We start from the raw sequence: 18,648 nt of genomic DNA, 5'->3' as shown, positions 1-18,648 counted from the left end.
ATTTTTAATAATTGACTAAATGCAGGTAGATTAGTATTTCTTAAAAACATCTTTTTACCCTAAAACCATATTTTTAAAACATTGATCTTGATTTCCTATCAAATTTCGAGTATATAGTTAGGGTAAAGCAAGGCACTCTCAGTTCCTTATACCGTGTTGCTACCTGTTGATGAATCAAACAAAGTATCCACTTTCTTGTATTAATTCATACTCTACTTGACATCACCCATGCGTTACAATGAAACGCCTCTAGGATTCATTGGTCATTAAATTGCCCAGTCATGATTAACATTGCGCCTAAAGTATCTGCAAGATAAGGCAGAAGCAAAGGAGACTCATAAATAACAAGGGAAATAGAAAGGCATGAACGAGCCAATTGTACTGTTGACACCAGTGACATTTAAAGATAAAATTGTATTGATACAGTCTCTTGCTTCAGTGCTGCCCTGAAGTTTGGAGCTGCAGTAAAGGCCGAGATTCAGTGCAATTTGTGTATGTTGGTGTTATCTAGGACATTGACAGTATCAATTAATTATGTCCCGGCAAGACTACAGAGCCAGCTATAGTTTTATGGGCAGCACACGTGTGTATTTTGACCACTCATGAATGGTGTGAGCCTATAACGCCTACTCTTGGTTGATATTGGTACAAAAAAATACATGAACAAATTGTTTCATTATGAAATAGTCATACAAGTATTTACTTGAGCATTAAATGGGATAAATGTATATAAAGACATAAATAACAACATTATTATATGAATAGAGACATATGTAGAATTAATAGCGGTATACATTATAGAACACTTACATATTTAATGTATTCCATAATTGACTTTCCATACATTATGTATTGTATATATATATGTCTTTTTTTAGAAAGTATAATTAAAAAGCATATTTACATATGTTTTCATGCAGCATGATATGAATATAATAATAATGTCTTATTTTATTTCTATACAATATTTATATAACACTTTTAGCGAAATAATATCTGGTATTTATATCATTATTTTATAATAGCATATATTATTGCTGTTGAGACAAAAAAACAAATAAATCCACTACCAGAAACAATGAATAATATATAAACTCCAAACTCGAAATACAAATCACTGTTATATATTATGTATCAAGAGAACCAACATCAAAGCCAAAGTTGAAATCACAAAAAATCATCCAACAGTGTTTCTGTATTTGAAGTATAGGATTATAATCCAATTTGAAAATCAATTTGTACCCAAATCCTAAAGGACAGCCATACATAGGACATACGTGGGAATAAGTGTGAATAGAATGGCGTTTATGGAATAATATCAATCAATAAAAAGTAATGTTTACATCATTAAAACCGAAATTATAATTCTGAACGATAGTGTCTGTTAATTGTTTTTGTTTTCCACAGCTTGTAAATGTAAACACACACAGTCAATTCACAATTATCAAGAGACATATCATGTTGCACATAACTGTACAGAGCAGCACCTCTTATCAAACAAACTGAGTTTGGCTGCTGGACCGCTGACATGTCACATAAATTTTGTGTAGAGATTAGGTAGCCAGTGGTTTGCCTGGATAACGAATCCCGGCCTAGTAATAAACACCCTCTTCATAGTAGGGAAAGTAAACAATACTGTCATCTTAATCTTAAACTTACACGTTTTATGCTGTTTCGTTGTTCAATATCTGTGCTGTGCGAGTGGCGAAATGTAAATAATGTATTTTTTCAATACTTGTGTGATGTATTTAGTGTTACCAGGAGCACTACTTGTAGACATATTTGCTTCCGGTAATTGTTTGGGATGTCAATACTTTTAGAATAGTTTTAGTGGAATAAGTTTGGAAAAAAATGATGATGATGATGATGATGATGATGATGATGATGATGATGATGATGATGATACTGGGGAATTCGTATGGTACCTAAGTACATTTCTTTCCCATAATTTTATAATCTATCATGTTATCACAATACAGTACATCTACCTCATACGAACGAACTATTATACACATGTACAGTTCCATGTAGATTTACAATTTCGATTATTTTGTAAAATGATTCAAGTACAAAATTATCCGACATTTGGAATATTTTTATATTTAACCCTTCAATTATCGTACACCAAATATGTATGTTAGCATCTCCGGAAGGAAAATGACCGATTCTATAATACGCGATTCTTATAGAAACTGATGGAAAAATAAGTAAACACAATAACACAACTGCGTGTGGGATATTACATAAACAGTGCATGTGTTGCCTTTGACGAAAAATAATAATTATATTATCTTGATGTGAGTAATGATTATTTTAGTGCATATAAATGATCTCAGCAGTGAAATGTTAATGATGCCATTTCGAGGCTTAATTCATTTGTTTTAAAGTAGCTACATTGAAACATTTAATTCAACAAAACAAAATCATTTTAACATAACCAAAACAATAACTGAAAAAAGGATAACAAAATATATTTTGCGTTACTCTATCTGACTTAATGGAGTTTTCGAAATTTAAAGTTAAAAATTCTGTTGACACTAAATAACTATTAAAATGCTAGACGACATGAATATTTACCTGCAAATCGAAATCCAGCCTTTCGAAATGTATCCCAAACGATAACTACAGGATGAAATCCACATAAAATACAGGAAAAATTGTAGTCATGTGCATACGAAGCTTCAAAATGAAGATATGCTCTCTCGACTTCGTAATACGCAATGTGTTCTTCGAGCATATCTTCCAAGACAGCAACTGACCTCCCAATTGCAACATGATTCTAAAAATGAAATACGGAATCATTTAGGACACATTCGAAATATTGAAGCAATTTCTAAAACGATTAAAAATGGAATAGAAGCATGCAAATTATAGCGTTATTAACAACTACGTATACATGTATTGTATTAATAAACACAAAAACACTACAATATCTCTAGTGAAGTCCATATTATATATCTAGCACTTATTCAAACTGTAAGCAGAATATGAGTTGGTCAAGCCTTTATTTGGAAATATCATCACTAATCCTTAATGTCTGTCTATTTGTCACCTGTAGTCCGGAACGGATGAAAATTCAGACGTCAGCACCAAGGAATAAACTGTCATGAAAGTTATGCAATCCCTTATGGCAACCACTAAATCTGACAACTTTTCCACGCCCAATACACCTCTGCTGTAAGACAGGAATTCCTGCGAAAACATGAGAATCATAAAGTGAAAATTAATATGAAAATAAAGGAAACTTTCTGGACATTAATCCATCGATACCTTACAGTCATGTCCTCAACAAATACATTTAAGCATATAGCTTCCCCTGACAAAGAAAGTGAACGTTAGACAAACTATTGACGATCACTATTTTGTTTGCATTAAGACGGCTTGCTTCACCGATATTAACCTTATTGTGTTATTTCTATGGTAACTTAAACTATGAAGACGTTATTGCTTTCCATTACTATAATTGAATCTATTGCCCCTTCGATTTTATTTATAATCATATATATAAGTCGTGTGACGTCTTGTTATTATATCTGTTTAGAGATCGAGTGAATCTTTTACAATGTTCCTTTGTATTTTCCCCTACAACCTATGTATTTCATACGTTGATAATACCTTTAAGAATTCTCACCTCTACGGACGCTTCGCATAGTTATTATTTTTGCTCTTTCGTTGACTACATGTTTCATCAAGACACCTCCACATTCCAAGCATCTATCCGCTGAGGGTTCCAGGCGAAGGTCCTGAGATGCCACGAACTCATAATCAACATCCTCCAGAGAGTCTCCATGGCTTTCGTTGTGCTGCGATGGTGAATCCACAGTTTCTCCATGACTGTGTTCAGATTGTTGCAGTGACTCGTCATCTGAATGAGATAATGTCGAAAAGTATGTTGGGTGACATTGCGCTATAAACCACTTCCCGATGATTTTATGCAAACAGGATATTCCTACCCTTGAGCATTTGCAAAGTGTCACTAATTTCTTCGTATCAAATGTAACGACTGTCCTTTCAAATTTACCCCAGTGACTCGAAACTCCGGTAAAAACAGACAAAAAATATACCTATCCGATGTCCCCTCTGCGATAGGAATCCATACCACAAAAGGAACATTTTTCTCCATCGACTTTTGTTTCAGAAGCAATGATTGATCTCTCCTTTCCTGTGTTATCAGTCCATTGTGTTGCATCTGTTCCAGAATCTGTTCACTTAGCTGATATTCTTCTCCGGGAACTGCATATGGGATTGACCGTATGTGTACGCATTCGTAGGCGAAATTAGACCCTCTTGACGCCGTATTCATTGTGTCAATGCAGTTAGTATCTTCGCAATTAACTTGCTGATGGTCTCCGTGGATTTTCTTAACAACGTGAACTGGATGCTGGGGTCCTTGCAATTTTTTTGAAGAAGTGTATATACCATTTCGAGGGTCTATGATAAGAGTCGAATGATGTCGTTTGCTGTTTATTTCTTTCCGTTCATCGTGGAGTTTCTTGTGACTCGTCAGCCATCTTTTGTGAACTCGTTTTCCACACACATCACAAGTTACTTTTTTTGATGACGTGGGAGATTGTGCTACACAAGCTGCATAAACATGGTCGCCCAAGACATGCTCTTTGGGAATGCTGTCTTCTTTTCCCATCGTTTCCTCGAAGATATTACTCATCTGATTTTGACGGTTTGGGCAAAGTTGAATATGAGCTTCCAATCGTTTTCTCTTTACGTTAATATAGGGACAGTAAAGGCAATGGAAGTGTCCTCTGTCATTTGCGAAATTGTCATGCCTCAAGTGACAGATGACCGAAAACAAACCTACGAATAAAAGAAACAATAGTTGACAAATGTAACAAAATGTGCTTTAAATGAGGTAATTATTAATGAAGAAAAGAACAATTTTCTATCAAAGCAGCACTTCGGTTGAAAGGGCATAACATCGTGCATTGATTGACACTTTGGCTGCTGATATGTAGATTGCGCTAGAAGCCTCCGTCCATGGACAGATAGGCACAGATGAACATGTAGATTAAAAGGAGGAACAGGTGTTATTGGCAAAACAAATCTGGTCAATAAATTATTTTCATGTTTTACATTCAGTCCTCTGTAACATATAATGATATTATGGCCATTTTCTTGATATATAAGAGAGGTATCTCAATTTAAGTTATCTTCCTGTCACGAACTTATCATTATTCACAAAAAAGACATTTTCAGCTGTAACATTTTTTTTCATGAATTTTCATAAAAAAAATCATTAAATATAGACCGAGACATCTTTTTACATATATAAAATGATAAAAGAACAAAATAAGGTATTTTTTTTGCATTTTCTAACAGGGTAAGCTGGCTATTATTTTGAATATATCCTGAAAATCTGTGATGAAATATTTTTTAAGTCTTATGTACTGTCAATATTTGGTAAGAATATCAGAAAATTATTCTTTCTTCCTTTTTAGTCTACAGAGGTGGGACTAAAAAGACATGCTGTTGGAATCGCTCTATTTTTAGAACAGAATTTATATGATCATAATATGTTTCAATTTTCTCAACTGTATATATAAACAAGATGTTAATAACCAACACAGTCCCTTTGAATGATTTTCACTTGACCAAATATGAAGTATCTACATCATGTATTGTAACATAACCTTAACCTTTGAATATGACCTTGACTTAATATCTGTAAACATGTTTGCACAGATGTTAAAAACCCTTGGAAAAAATGCCATAATTTGAAAATCCCTTGAAAACAATGCAAAGCCTTTAAAACCCTTGAACATCAGTAACTATCTCAAAAAACCTTAAAAACTGAGGAAAACGTTGTTCTCTATTCAATTATCCAATAGGATAGAGGCACTGTGACTAATTTATTGAACAAACAAAACTTTTTCAAAGACAGCAATATTTGCTATGGACATACAGCACGTATGCACCTGAAAACAGAGTATTGCATTTAATTATTAGATTTACAATCAAATTGGTCCGCTGTGAAAACACTTCCAGATTACTCCCCATAACACTGATTACCAATATATGGATATCAAATATAAAATTGATATTATTTTTCATATTCTATTTCTGCCAAAAAACACTCCTTTTTAATACATATATAAAACTTTAATTTTACGTCTGCCTGCCGCTACATGTGTCGCCTGAATGACACGTAAAGATAACACGTGGTAGGGATTTGCCATGTTTTGATAAAAAGAAAAAGTACTAGATTTTTAGAGGAATCTAGAATCTGGAGTCTAATGTTGAAAGTTTAGGTTTGGGAATTTGAGACACTCTAGAGAGAGGCAAGGGAATGCCTTGGCTGGAGGGGTCAAGTATGGCCCGGGTAGATAATTTAGTATGTTTTAAACTTCGTGTTTGATGTTGTAACTCTATGTAATGAGTGACTGTAGAAACGCTGTCGTGTTCCAAACTTAGTAAAAAAAAAAAGGACATCGGCTTAAATTGTTAGAGAGCTTCTGCAGAGAGGGCTTACTCGAGGTATGGACCCTGAATGCCGCGTCCACAATGTAAAGTATTTCCAATTGGTTTTCAGCGTGTTCTGTAACACGGTATACTTATAGCGGAATTACGTTTCGTGTAACCGGGCCATTGTCTATCTGTAAACCAACGTATGTGCAACAATTATGATTAGATAAAATAAAGCTAATTTATGATTTCCTACTTTAAAACGGAGACAATTATGTAGTGTGCCAAAACTGATCTTTCATAGGAAAAAAATATATAAAGAGGATATGGAAAAAGGTACATTAGATACTGATTTGGTCAACAGATATACCGGCCCATGAATTTAAAACTTGTTGTCAGTTTAATTTTTCTTCTTTCAGTAGTTGTTGGGTGTTTTGTCTCATAGAAAGAAACATTTAAAGTATAAATAATTATTTAAAACTGAATTAATAAATAAATTGGAAATATTTTTAAGATTTCAAGCACAGCTATCCTCTATTGACTGTTGCCTGATTTTCTTGAACACACACAAAACATCATCTCATTTTATATCATTTTAAGAAAAAGTATCCCTCTTTCCTTGGTGTTTATGTAAATAACGTGACATTAACGATAACAAATATAAATATTAAGTAACACGTCAAAAAATAAAAAGCAATAAAATCGAACTTTCTTCAGATAGACTTCTTTTATATATTTAAAGTTCTTGTGGTTTCGTAATCAAAGGGATTCTTCTTTAATTTAAATGTATGACCAGCCCAGCGGGATAATGGTGTTTTCCCCCCAGATTGAAAAACGAGATTAATTACTTATGTCTGAGACCATTTCCACCCACATATAGTGTTTATTTTATTGACATAAACTATAAATAAGCATATACCACACAGACAGAAATCATACATAAGCGACAAAAAGACGTTTTTTTATGCAGCAACATACTATTGTAGCATATCTTACGATAACTTTCGATGTTAATGAATCAGTTTTGTGTAGATCATAACATATTATCATTTTTCAATGCTTTGTGTTATTTTGGCAGCGATGAGAGTTCGTCCTGAAATAATGAAGTTGATAGGAATGATAAAAATAGTTCGTTACAGAAAACCAACATAAAAAAAATCAGAAACAGAATTCAGGCAAGAGGCAGTAATTGTATTGGAATGAGCTGTTCGTAGTGGACAGCCAGCATTAAATTCATTACACCCAGTTGGTATATTAGAATTTAATCTTTAAAATTCAGAGCTGTTTTTTATGGTGTATTCAATAATATTTGTACCTTGATTTAATATTGATGCGTTACAAAGATATGAGGAAATCCGAAATAATTTCATTACATTAACCACAAATAACACGATACGAAGATTCTAAACAATTACTAGTTAATGGATGTAAGAATGGTTGAATCAAGGTACGCGTACTGTAACACTGGAAACAGTTTCTTTTCTCATGACATCATGCAACAACTGTTATCCGTAAAATTCTTGACACGTAGACTCTTTTATTTCAAGCGTGTCTAAGTGGTAATTAAACATTCTAAACATTCTCATTATCGAGGGTAGTTTCCCCGTCGCATCCTAATGACAATTTCGTGATGTACGTCACGTCATACCTGTCAAAATGTGACATTAGGAACGTGAAATGTGGGGCAAATTTCATAAAATGTACAACTTTTGTAGGTTATAGACTGAGAAAAACTTACCAAAGATTAAGACCTCATAAAGTTAGTGTTAATAAATAAGTAAATTATAATTACTGACTTAATGGCGAGTTCGAGGCCAGGACATGTACAGGGCTGTAGTTATAAAATTGTCTCCTTTTGTCGTTTATGTTTCTATGTCAATTATTCAATAATTATATACATTGCATCATATTCACTAGTTTATCATCATCCGAAGATTTAAACTATGAACTTCCTGTTATAATTGTACTGTGAGTATGTGTACTTCTTTCTTTTTTGAAAGCCCGTAACTATCCAGATGAACTTATATTACACAGCATTCAAAAGGCTAGGGATAAGGGGCCTTTACTCGATTAACAACAACAATAAAATGACAAGTGTGAAAAAATACCTTTTGTTTCTACTTACAACCCATGTAACTTTTATGTGTTTCCAATAATTAAAAACTATGAAAACTTTATAAAGACAGATGACCGTAGAGATAGAATCCTTTGTTAAAAGAAAATTATTAACTGTAAAAGACAACCTAAAATATAATTGTGAATTAAGTATTAAATGTATTGATTCTAAACAAAATGTACGTGTCGAAATGGAACCAACAAAGATGTTGTGTTTTTAGTATTATTGCTGAAGGGAAAGAATTTACATTCCAGAATGGTGTTACAATGATAGCTGTAACGTCGCTCACATTTTGTATTCGATAAAAAATGTGAAGATTGATGCCGTTCAAAACAGATTATTCAAGAAGTTGTAAATTGCTACAAAATGTCTACGTCAAGAAGATAAAGATGTTACACTACTGAAGAACCCCTAAAGAGGTGAAAGCGATAGGAACAACAACAAAAAACACCAGTGTAGTGACATCGGCAGCGCATCGGATCAGGAATATAATGGTCCCGATTTCGCCCCAAGTAGGGAAAGGTTTTTTTTCTACAGTTAATTAAACAATAATTGATACATACATAAGAGTACTTATAGTAATACTTAATCCTAAACCAATAGTACTCTTATCCTTAAGATCATAATTATATATTTATATTGCTGTGATACCGCTATTTCGGGTACGCATATTATCTGTCTTCATAGTTATGACGACATATATGTTTTTCTTCAAATAAACAGTCTGAAGAATCTCTTTGATGAGATGAAAGCGCCAATGGTATGTTGTTCAGGTTTTTTCAATTATGATATCAGTATTATTTATGACATTGTACGCCAAATTTGTAAATGTGTCTAGTTCGGTTCACAGTTAAGATATAAATAGGGGATATAGTTTTGGTGCGGTTGCATAATTACAATTATGAATGAAACAAATATATACAAGTGCAAAAGTTAGTTCAAATTTGTTTTAGACAATTTACTTATTATTTCCTTTCCTTAATAATATCTTTAAAAAACTATAATGGGATATATCAAAATCCTTTGAAAATTAAACAACAACATTAAACAAAAAAGGTACATACCATCTCTGTCCGATTCAATTCTAGTCTTCCAGTGAACACCAAGATGACGTACTACTTTACAGTTCTTTGTAGGTTTGAAGTTTGATGTTGGACACAGTGGACAGTGGTACGACATATATCCTCCATTACAACAGTTCTTACAGCGAGAAGCTCGCGTCATTAGATCTTCAAATGACGCGTTGAACCATGGTTTTTCTTCGATTTCCATGTCACTGTAATTCGTACGTTTCTTTTTGCAAAATTTATCCTTCGTTTTCAAAATATCAGCATTATATTCTTTTCTTCCTTGTTGGAGTGAAAAAAAATCATTTCATGCCTATTTGAATCAAGAGGTCCTACAGACTTGAGGTAGAGAAGGTCGCCTTGAGAATGCCAGACGGAGGTCATTTATTGGCTCTAACCAGTTACCTCAGCGACTAATTTGATAGGGTATTGGGCGTTTTCTTTGTGATGGTGACTGCAATCTAAACATTGACTGCGCATGTATACCTGACTAGTTTACAATTCTACATTTGCATATGTTATTTCGGAAAAAAACGATCTGAACGCGAAAGAGTTAAGGGGGAACTTTTCTCTTAATTACCATACATCACGTTTTCGATTCATCTACATAGTGTGTTCGCTTCTTCGTCATCCCGCAATCCTAGTTTTCTCTTCCTACTTTCTCTTCATCATGATATAGAAACATTTCATGGTTTCCCATTGAATATCATATATATGTCACGAGTTTTCGGAATCAGGATATTTTTCACGAGTGCAAAGTACGAGTGCAAATATCAATATTTTCTGCCAAGAGTGAAATATATATGGTATTAAACGGAAAACAATTTAATATTCAATATTTCTGACTTTTCAAAATTAATACGAATCAAGTATTACTGCATCAAAAAAAATAAGAGGCGTAAGATTAATGCAATGAATATATAAGGTTTTATGAAATTTATAATGATTAATATTTTACTGATGAGAATGTCATAAATTCAAATATCATTTACTTTCTCATATTTCCCATATTATCAAATGAATCTTTATATGTTATTACTTTTATTTTTATTAATGAAGCCGATTTGATAATTTGTTTACTTGAATAGGTATTTAATGTGAATTTTAGAGTTTCCTGTTGTCACGTAGTTGATCAGAGGTATACACATAATTGATGGCTGTTAGTACACCAGTGCTGGCCGTACAATTAATTGTCTTATGTCATATATTGGCTTAGTATATGACCTGTCTGGGTCAGGGGATGCTGAACTGTAGTTCATGTCTATTAACACCTGATAATGATTTGATATGATATTACACTGTAATCATGTTATTTGTCAGTCCCAGATCAGGCATTTGAGCTAGTCACACGTCCATGTTAACCCGTGAGGACAAATTTAGCATTTAACACAACGATTGGCTATTATTGTTTGTACCCGAGAAACAACACATAAAAATGCGTGCGTTATGCACATTATTGTCGGGCATGGTTAAATTTATAAACGTTTGTTTTATTTAAGAGCTGTACTAGTTTTAATACAGACTTTTACCAGTATTTTTTTAAAAGGAATTTCACAATAATTTCTTGATAAATCATACTAAATTAAAGTCATAGTCATCTTCAATATTCTGTCAACAATTACAAAAGAACTCCCTTATTTTCATATTTACATTTCTCAAACAAAGTAGAACTAGATATGTGCGATCATTTGGACGTATGTTTTTTCTTTAATTGGGTCCGGCGCTAAAATATTTATTTGGAAATTTGCTGCTCATAATTCTGATCATTTTTATTTCCATTTTTAGAATATTGAAATAATCAGAAATTGCACAGTCTCTATTCACATAGCATATTTTCCCCTCATCTTTCATTATATAGTTGTTGTGGTGGGGTGGGGGAAGGTGGGAATGTGTCCAGCTCTTGCTGTTATTCCGTCCAGTTCTTCAGAAAAAAAATGGTTTCCAGAACCTGTTGACGGACGCTACTGCCCTTTCTCCAAAACTTTTGATGGGGAAAACGGATCACATCCGATGCATTCCACCAATGAACCGAACAGCAAATACTCACCTGCATTGGCATATACAAAAATGAGTATACAATAAGCATAAGAAACACCCCAACTGCTACACATATGTAACACTTCCCGGCGCGTTTACCATATAGATATTGATCTTTAAACTCTCGATCCAACTTCTCCAACTTGCCAATAAGCAACTGGTAAGCATGCAAGTTGCATTTAATATAAACATTCCAATCGAAATATGGTTGCGACGGTACAACAGAATACTCAAGCTCTTAACAATCATTTATTTGATTACACTCACCCCTTTCAGACCCCAAACAACAGAGAAAAACATCTAGGTACAATGTAATTTGATGTAATTGATTACATTCTGAGTTCTATAAAATACTAAATATTTAAATGGTCGTCGTACATGCATTATCAATCGCTAAAATGGCAGATTATCAAACCATTTCTACGACCACTCTACAACAGAAGATAAGATAAAAATTATGAATAAATGTACATCATATGTCTATATTTCACAACTTACCGCAAATATATACCATCTGCATATGTTTGTTATACATTTAAAATCATTAAAACAATCATTGAAAATTTTTGCAATATCATACACAAACAACAGAGTTGTTTTCGTTTTTGGTTTTTGTTTGGTAAAACACCAAAAACGTAGTTGACATGTCGGCAATACAAAAACAAATATATATTTTCAAGTATTATAAACATTTCTTTGTCTTATACGTTAGTTGTCATATCTGACTATACAATATGTTCAAAATCATCGGAAGTTCCAAATCAAGGTTACGTCTAACCTAATGAAACCTGAAATTGGATAGGGATATGATCGCGAGGCCATTTAAGTAATCTTGAATGAAGAGTGAAGACACGGGCAATATCATTTTTCAATAAAGATCATATCCTTGCGAATCAACGTGAAAATCAGTTCTTGCAAAAATGATATCAACAGCTTCTAACAACATGTTATTATGAATTGATGAGGAATGGCAAACGCTGATATTTATAAACATGTACATGTGCACGGTGATATCAGATTAACAGTTTCGTGCAGATTTTTTTTCACGATAAGGTATGAATGATAAAAGAGTTCAGCATACTTCGGAAGGTCACGCTTTGAATAAAGAATACGTAAGAATACAATGATATAGATGCTTGAGGAGTATATCGTCCTATCTGATTCTCAACCCAAAAGAGGAAAATTATTGAATGCATAACAACTTGATGATTTACATTCTGCACATAATGTAGATAAAGATACAAAGCAATATAGGTGTGTTACAATACCAATATAATTCTGGTACTCAAAACTTGAACACTTTTATCTGTTGCCTGTTAATTCACGACAACTGGTGCACCTTGTCCAAATACAATGTAATGTATTTAAAGTAGAGGAAGTCCACAGTATTTCACGCTCCTTGTATGTTTACACATGAGCTTCTCCTTTCATAGCTGACCCCAGTAAAAGGGCCCACTAAACAGCTATGGTTTGTTACTAAGACAAACAGACACTTACTGTCTAACTTTCCTTCTTGTAGCAACATAAGTTGATATATTATCAACATTATAAACACATCGGGACGAGAATCAGTGTTTGGGATTGACATAAATGAAAGTTATGGAGGGTGTCGGAAAGGGGCCTTCTGTGAAGTATGGACATCAATCCAAACACATTGTTGGTATATTTAAAGTTCCATGAAGTTGGTTAGCCAGTTTTATTATCAGATCATTCAATGTGACTCGGCTCGTTAGCAAAGTTGAAATGGGGATCAGTGCTTGGTGGTCTAGAGTGATGTGTATGTCACAAAAGGTCTTCTGGAGATGAAGGGAACCGCTATCATTTAAACAACATTAAAAATAAATAATAAAACATTTGATAAATGCGTGCAACAGTATCAGTAGTATTGCTAAGATTAACAACTCATTAATAAACACAGACATTTGGATTTGACTTTCTATCATTAAACGACAGAATGTATGTATTAACAAAAAGTATATAACACTTTTATCAAATAGAATAACAATCATTTGCACTTACATTGAGGCTAATAGAGCTGCAATTACTTTAGTTTGTGGACATTTCATTTAGGTCTTCTCTGAATTTATCATTGACCGTATAATTATGAGCAACACATTACACTAACTCAAGTCTGCAAACAATAAATTTATTCAATAGAGTGAAATTTAATATGACCGTTCGAAAATCTACAGCCCCAACCCCCACCCAAACGCACCAATTTCCATAACTGACCTAATTATAAGTAGTAGGGTACACAACAGCTATGATTAGGCGTTCAGGTGTGTTTATAATTTCCCTTGCAATTTTGTTATTTTTTTCTAACCATAATATCTAAAAGGAGTTAAATCATGTGCTAACACCAAATCGAAATGAAGTAGTGATATTGCGGTTCCTAGCTGTTCGTAGTAATAAGTGGCAATCCAAGCACAGTAATGCGATTCGGCTCGTTATCAAATTTATAAAAGGAAATCAGTGCATGAAGCCTTGTATGTTTAAAGTCTAAATGTTTTAGGTCATTGGCCAAAACTTCAATTAATACAAAAACAACAAAATGCGGTTTTAACTCTTTATATTAAAAAAAAACATTAACAAAAAAAATCGAATTAGGATTACAATGTCTTAAATGGATGCTCACATATAGTATGGTAAGTTAACTCTGTATCATATATATAGATATCTTCCATAAAGTTTGAAATATTTGTTATTATGATATTATATCACTTATACAATACATAATTTAAGATATATCATATATATATATATAGATCTTGTGAGCCCCGGGTGTTATTTATTTTGTAAGAACACCCATCGATAAAATGCAAATAGAGGTTACACAATATATATATCTTCTTCTTTTCTAAAGAAGTACAAATCAACGGCATATGCTTGCATTATGAATAAAGAGCAAAAATCTTTCAGATAACTGCTTTTGTAGCACATTGTATCAACACCTAAAAAAGCAACTCCTGAATATGTAAATAGATATTAAACACACTTTCTGACCATTATATAACCATGATCCTATTAATTTATTATTTAAATCTTTCTGCAAACAGTATTTTCGTTAGTTTTTAATATTTACAGTTAGGCATCAGGATTAAGCGGGATTATATAAATTATTAAACACATTTTGTATCTTTAGCAGAACCCATCAATACGAGTAAGTCATCTGCGTGCATCTTTGGGAACAAACTACATTCTCAAAATTCATAATCCATTCGAAATAAAAAAAAACTTTTATATCAGCGAAAAACATCTATGGTGCGTTTCATTGAGCATAACACATGATTTTACTTGTTTTTGTACTCTTTTGTGTACTTTTGAATCTAACGAAATCATGTATGCTTTACTCATTAATATAATATATATTATAATTATTTGAAACACCTTCAATTTGTTGATCAAGATGTTTCTCCTAAGGGCAATGTCCATATGTTCGGTATATTTTTTATTGATTTCCTTTTTTACTTCAGTTGTGATTATGTCCACTGTTAGGACTGCTGATCTATATATTTAAACATTTAAAGAATAAATAAGCATGGAAATAGCTTTCACCGTATTTCTTGTTCAAACTATATATCCTTGCTCGGGAACGCTTTTACATGAGATTATATGTAGACTGACCGCCGTCCCTAGAATATTTAACTCTTCAGGAATTAGACTCAAACAATTTTGATCATTTTGATTTGTAGACTAGTTCCCAAGTATTTAATCATTAAGAAATTAGACTTTAAACATTTTAATCACTTGAATGTCTGATTCTGAAGACTGGTCAAATGCAGGAAAGGTTTGTAATTTTACCCCAGATGTTGGCTATCAGTAAGCCCCACAACATCCTTTCTGAACACTTGATATCGGCCCAACTCATTTTATTGACTACACAGGTATAAAGCATCGTTCGCCTATCCAAAATTAAATAAACATGAGATAATTGAACTAAGGAGTATAAGTAAGTTCTCTGATGTCCTTTGGAGTTAAAAGAACTGCAGGCGTTATCAAAATAAGATTCTTTATTGTGAACTGCAACTGCAAAACCATTCTGGGTTCTATTTTTATGTAGAAGATATCATTCTTATCAATGCTGATGTCATTTTATTCAAATTGGTAAGACTCCAACTAAAACATCAGAGTCCAAGGCACACATTTCTAGTAAATATGTATTTTGAAGAATGGACAGGCATTATGTGAAATATTATACGAGTTGCGTATCTTTTAATAAAGCTGAAAGAAGCTAAAAATTAGCTGTATTTGCTTTACCGTAATTTTGAAAAGTGATAAAAAACGAATATGTTAATATTAGAAAGTATATATGTTTTTTCAAGATAATTGTGTCCCTCTCTCAGGGCCGTAGAGGTTCTTATATCTATATATGGAAGATAAAATACTTTGAAATAGTTTAATTTCTGTTTCTAAATCAGATGCAGCCATCTCTTACCTATGCGCATTGCCAACTGTTGTATTTCATGAATTAATTCGAATATAATGAGCACGTGGTTTCCTGATCAGGATGGCCCCGGTCAGGACCGTGTACTCTACTAGCTATATAGTTATAGACTATACGGCTTATAACAATTCTTGTAAGTCGGGGTTCTATTTCTCAATAAATACGACTTCTCTAATGACATTATACACAGCGAACTATTTTTAGTTTATAAATGTTTATATCTATATATGGGAAAATATGACTTTTCCCCTGATCATGATGTCCCCGCCGAGGACCGTGTTCGTTATAATAAGTATGTTTTAAGAGTTTCATTGTTAATGTAAAATACTTTCCTATTTAAAAATCATTACATGGGACGCTAATCTTGACCATTCGCACTGCTTCCTTTGTGTAGTCGATAAATAACCAAATCCATTATTTCCATTTGATTTCCTGATCAGGATGGCCCCGGTCAGGACCGTATACGCTAATAGCTATATATGGAAGATAAAATACTTAAGAAATAGTTTAATTTCTGTTTCTAAATCATGTGCAGCCATCTCTTACCTATACGCATTGCCAACTGTCGTATTTGATAAATTAATTCGAATATAATGAGCACGCGCACGTGGTTTCCTGGTCAGGATGGCCCCGGTCAGGACCGTATACGCTACTAGCTATATATTTATTGACTATACGGCTTATAACAAATCTTGTAAGTCGGGGTTCTTTTTCTCAATAAATACGACTCGTCTAATGACAATATTCACTGCTATTTACATTTTGTTTATAAATGTATCTATGTATGCAAAAATATATGATTTTATTTCCTGATCATGATGCCCTCCTCCCAGAACTGTGTACGTTATACGATTTACATATAGAGTATTCCATCAATGATATAGTGTATTTTCCATTTAAAAATAATTATGATGCTTCTCTTGACAGTTCGCATTGCTAGCTTTTTGTACTTATTCAATGCGTACGTAGATAATTTCCATTTAAGCTCCTGATCAGGATGTCCCTGCCCAGGACGGTGTACGTTATAAGAAGGATGCTTTATGTTTTTGTATATTTATCTTTTTAATTGTTGATGTAATGTATTTTCAATTTCAAAATCATCAGGACATCTCTCTTGACCACAAACTTTACAAACTTGACTTATTTCATAAATAACTACGGTCATATTAACCGTTTGATTACCTGATCAGGATGTCCCTGCTTCTGACCGTATTCGCTAACAGCTTAAGTTAAAAACTATTAATACAACAATTTAAATGACCATATACACTGAACGTTATCTTCCTTTAGTTTATAAATGGTATAAAAATAGCTACGTTATTTCATAAGAATGTCCCAGATGAGGACCGTATACACTATAAAATGTAGTTATAAGATATCCCACTGTTATATCATGCTCCAAGTCCGGACGAGTTATCCTATCTTGACGGTCCTCACCAGCCCCGGTCCTGCTCAGCCCCGGTCCCAGTGAGAGACAGCGCAGCTGTCTGACGCCACTCGTTGAAACGGTACGTGTGGCGCAGAAATTTTCCACTATAAACGAACACACTTGGACCGTTCTATAAGCAGAGCTAAAAATCCACAGTTTCGGAGATTAAAAAACAGTGTTTCAAGAATATTATGACCTTCTTTCATCCGTCCACTGAATTACATAACGTAACTTAAAAACTACATGTGACTTGACATTGTTTTAGAAAGAAATAACGCAACTTGGCAATAGTCAGCATTTTAGGGTTTCTAGTTATATGTGAAAAACCGTGATTTTCACGGTTGACTGCGGCGTACAAGTTGTATCCCCTTGAAAAACACATTATCGTCGATTTCTAAATTATTAGATAATAAATAAACATTTTTGTAATTGTCACATTTAGAAAATAATGTTTGAAATTATTCTATATTTTTATAAAAATTATAAACCATCGCGTTAATGAGATATTAAAATATCTTTATATTCCCGGTACGGGTTTCAGTCCGGGTCCGGGAACGGGGTACAAGATTTACCTACCACCGCATTTTAGTTTCGGTCAGGCACGTCTGAACCCCTCAATCTAAACGTGCCAAATTTTCCTGAGATCAGCCTCGGTGCAGATCTGTACCTGTCGTTTTCTTTACAGGTTCAACCGTTTCAACCGGTAACGCGAATGTACCCATGTAGCTACATGTAATCTTATCGAACACACCCAGGAACCGGATTCTACTAATGGGAGATAACGCAGAACATTTTTGGCGCGCAAAATATCAGTTTTAGGTAAGTCATATGTTATTTTTTAGTGATTTTAATGTTTAGTCAATAATATGTTTTACGGCACGGCCGTTAGTGAGGGCGGAGCCAGGTTGTACTGTAAATGTATCGGAATATCGGTACTGTACTCTTTCAAGCATTGAGTGATGTGTTAAATTACTAAATCAGACTTACATGTATAACGTTAGCTATACAGTGTATATTACAGATAAGTTTCCTTTCTTGATTTCTTTTTGGCTGACAAGATGTTTGATATCTTGAAGTTTTCCGCCTAGGCGTATGATGACATGACATTAATGTGAGAATGCGAAAGGTTCATTAGACT

The 18,648-nt window shown here is 33.4% G+C and overlaps 1 protein-coding gene across 2 annotated transcripts in view; it reads left to right on the top strand.

Annotated features, from left to right (window-relative positions):
• The first annotated feature begins 17,982 nt into the window (after positions 1-17,982).
• Positions 17,983-18,648, top strand: part of LOC110466246 — a 21,390-nt gene continuing 20,724 nt past the window's right edge. The window contains exon 1 of one of the 2 annotated variants that reach the window (XM_021522649.1): positions 17,983-18,329. The gene's annotated coding sequence lies outside the window, so the exon portion shown is untranslated. The remainder of the gene's footprint in view (positions 18,330-18,648) is intronic. The other variant, XM_021522651.1, reaches the window with a different exon arrangement.

Source organism: Mizuhopecten yessoensis, unplaced genomic scaffold (assembly GCF_002113885.1).
Source record: "Mizuhopecten yessoensis strain PY_sf001 unplaced genomic scaffold, ASM211388v2 scaffold11125, whole genome shotgun sequence".
Taxonomy (NCBI): Eukaryota; Metazoa; Mollusca; class Bivalvia; order Pectinida; family Pectinidae; genus Mizuhopecten; species Mizuhopecten yessoensis.
Note: the sequence above shows the minus strand (reverse complement) of the source record. Positions and strands in the feature narration are given on the sequence as shown.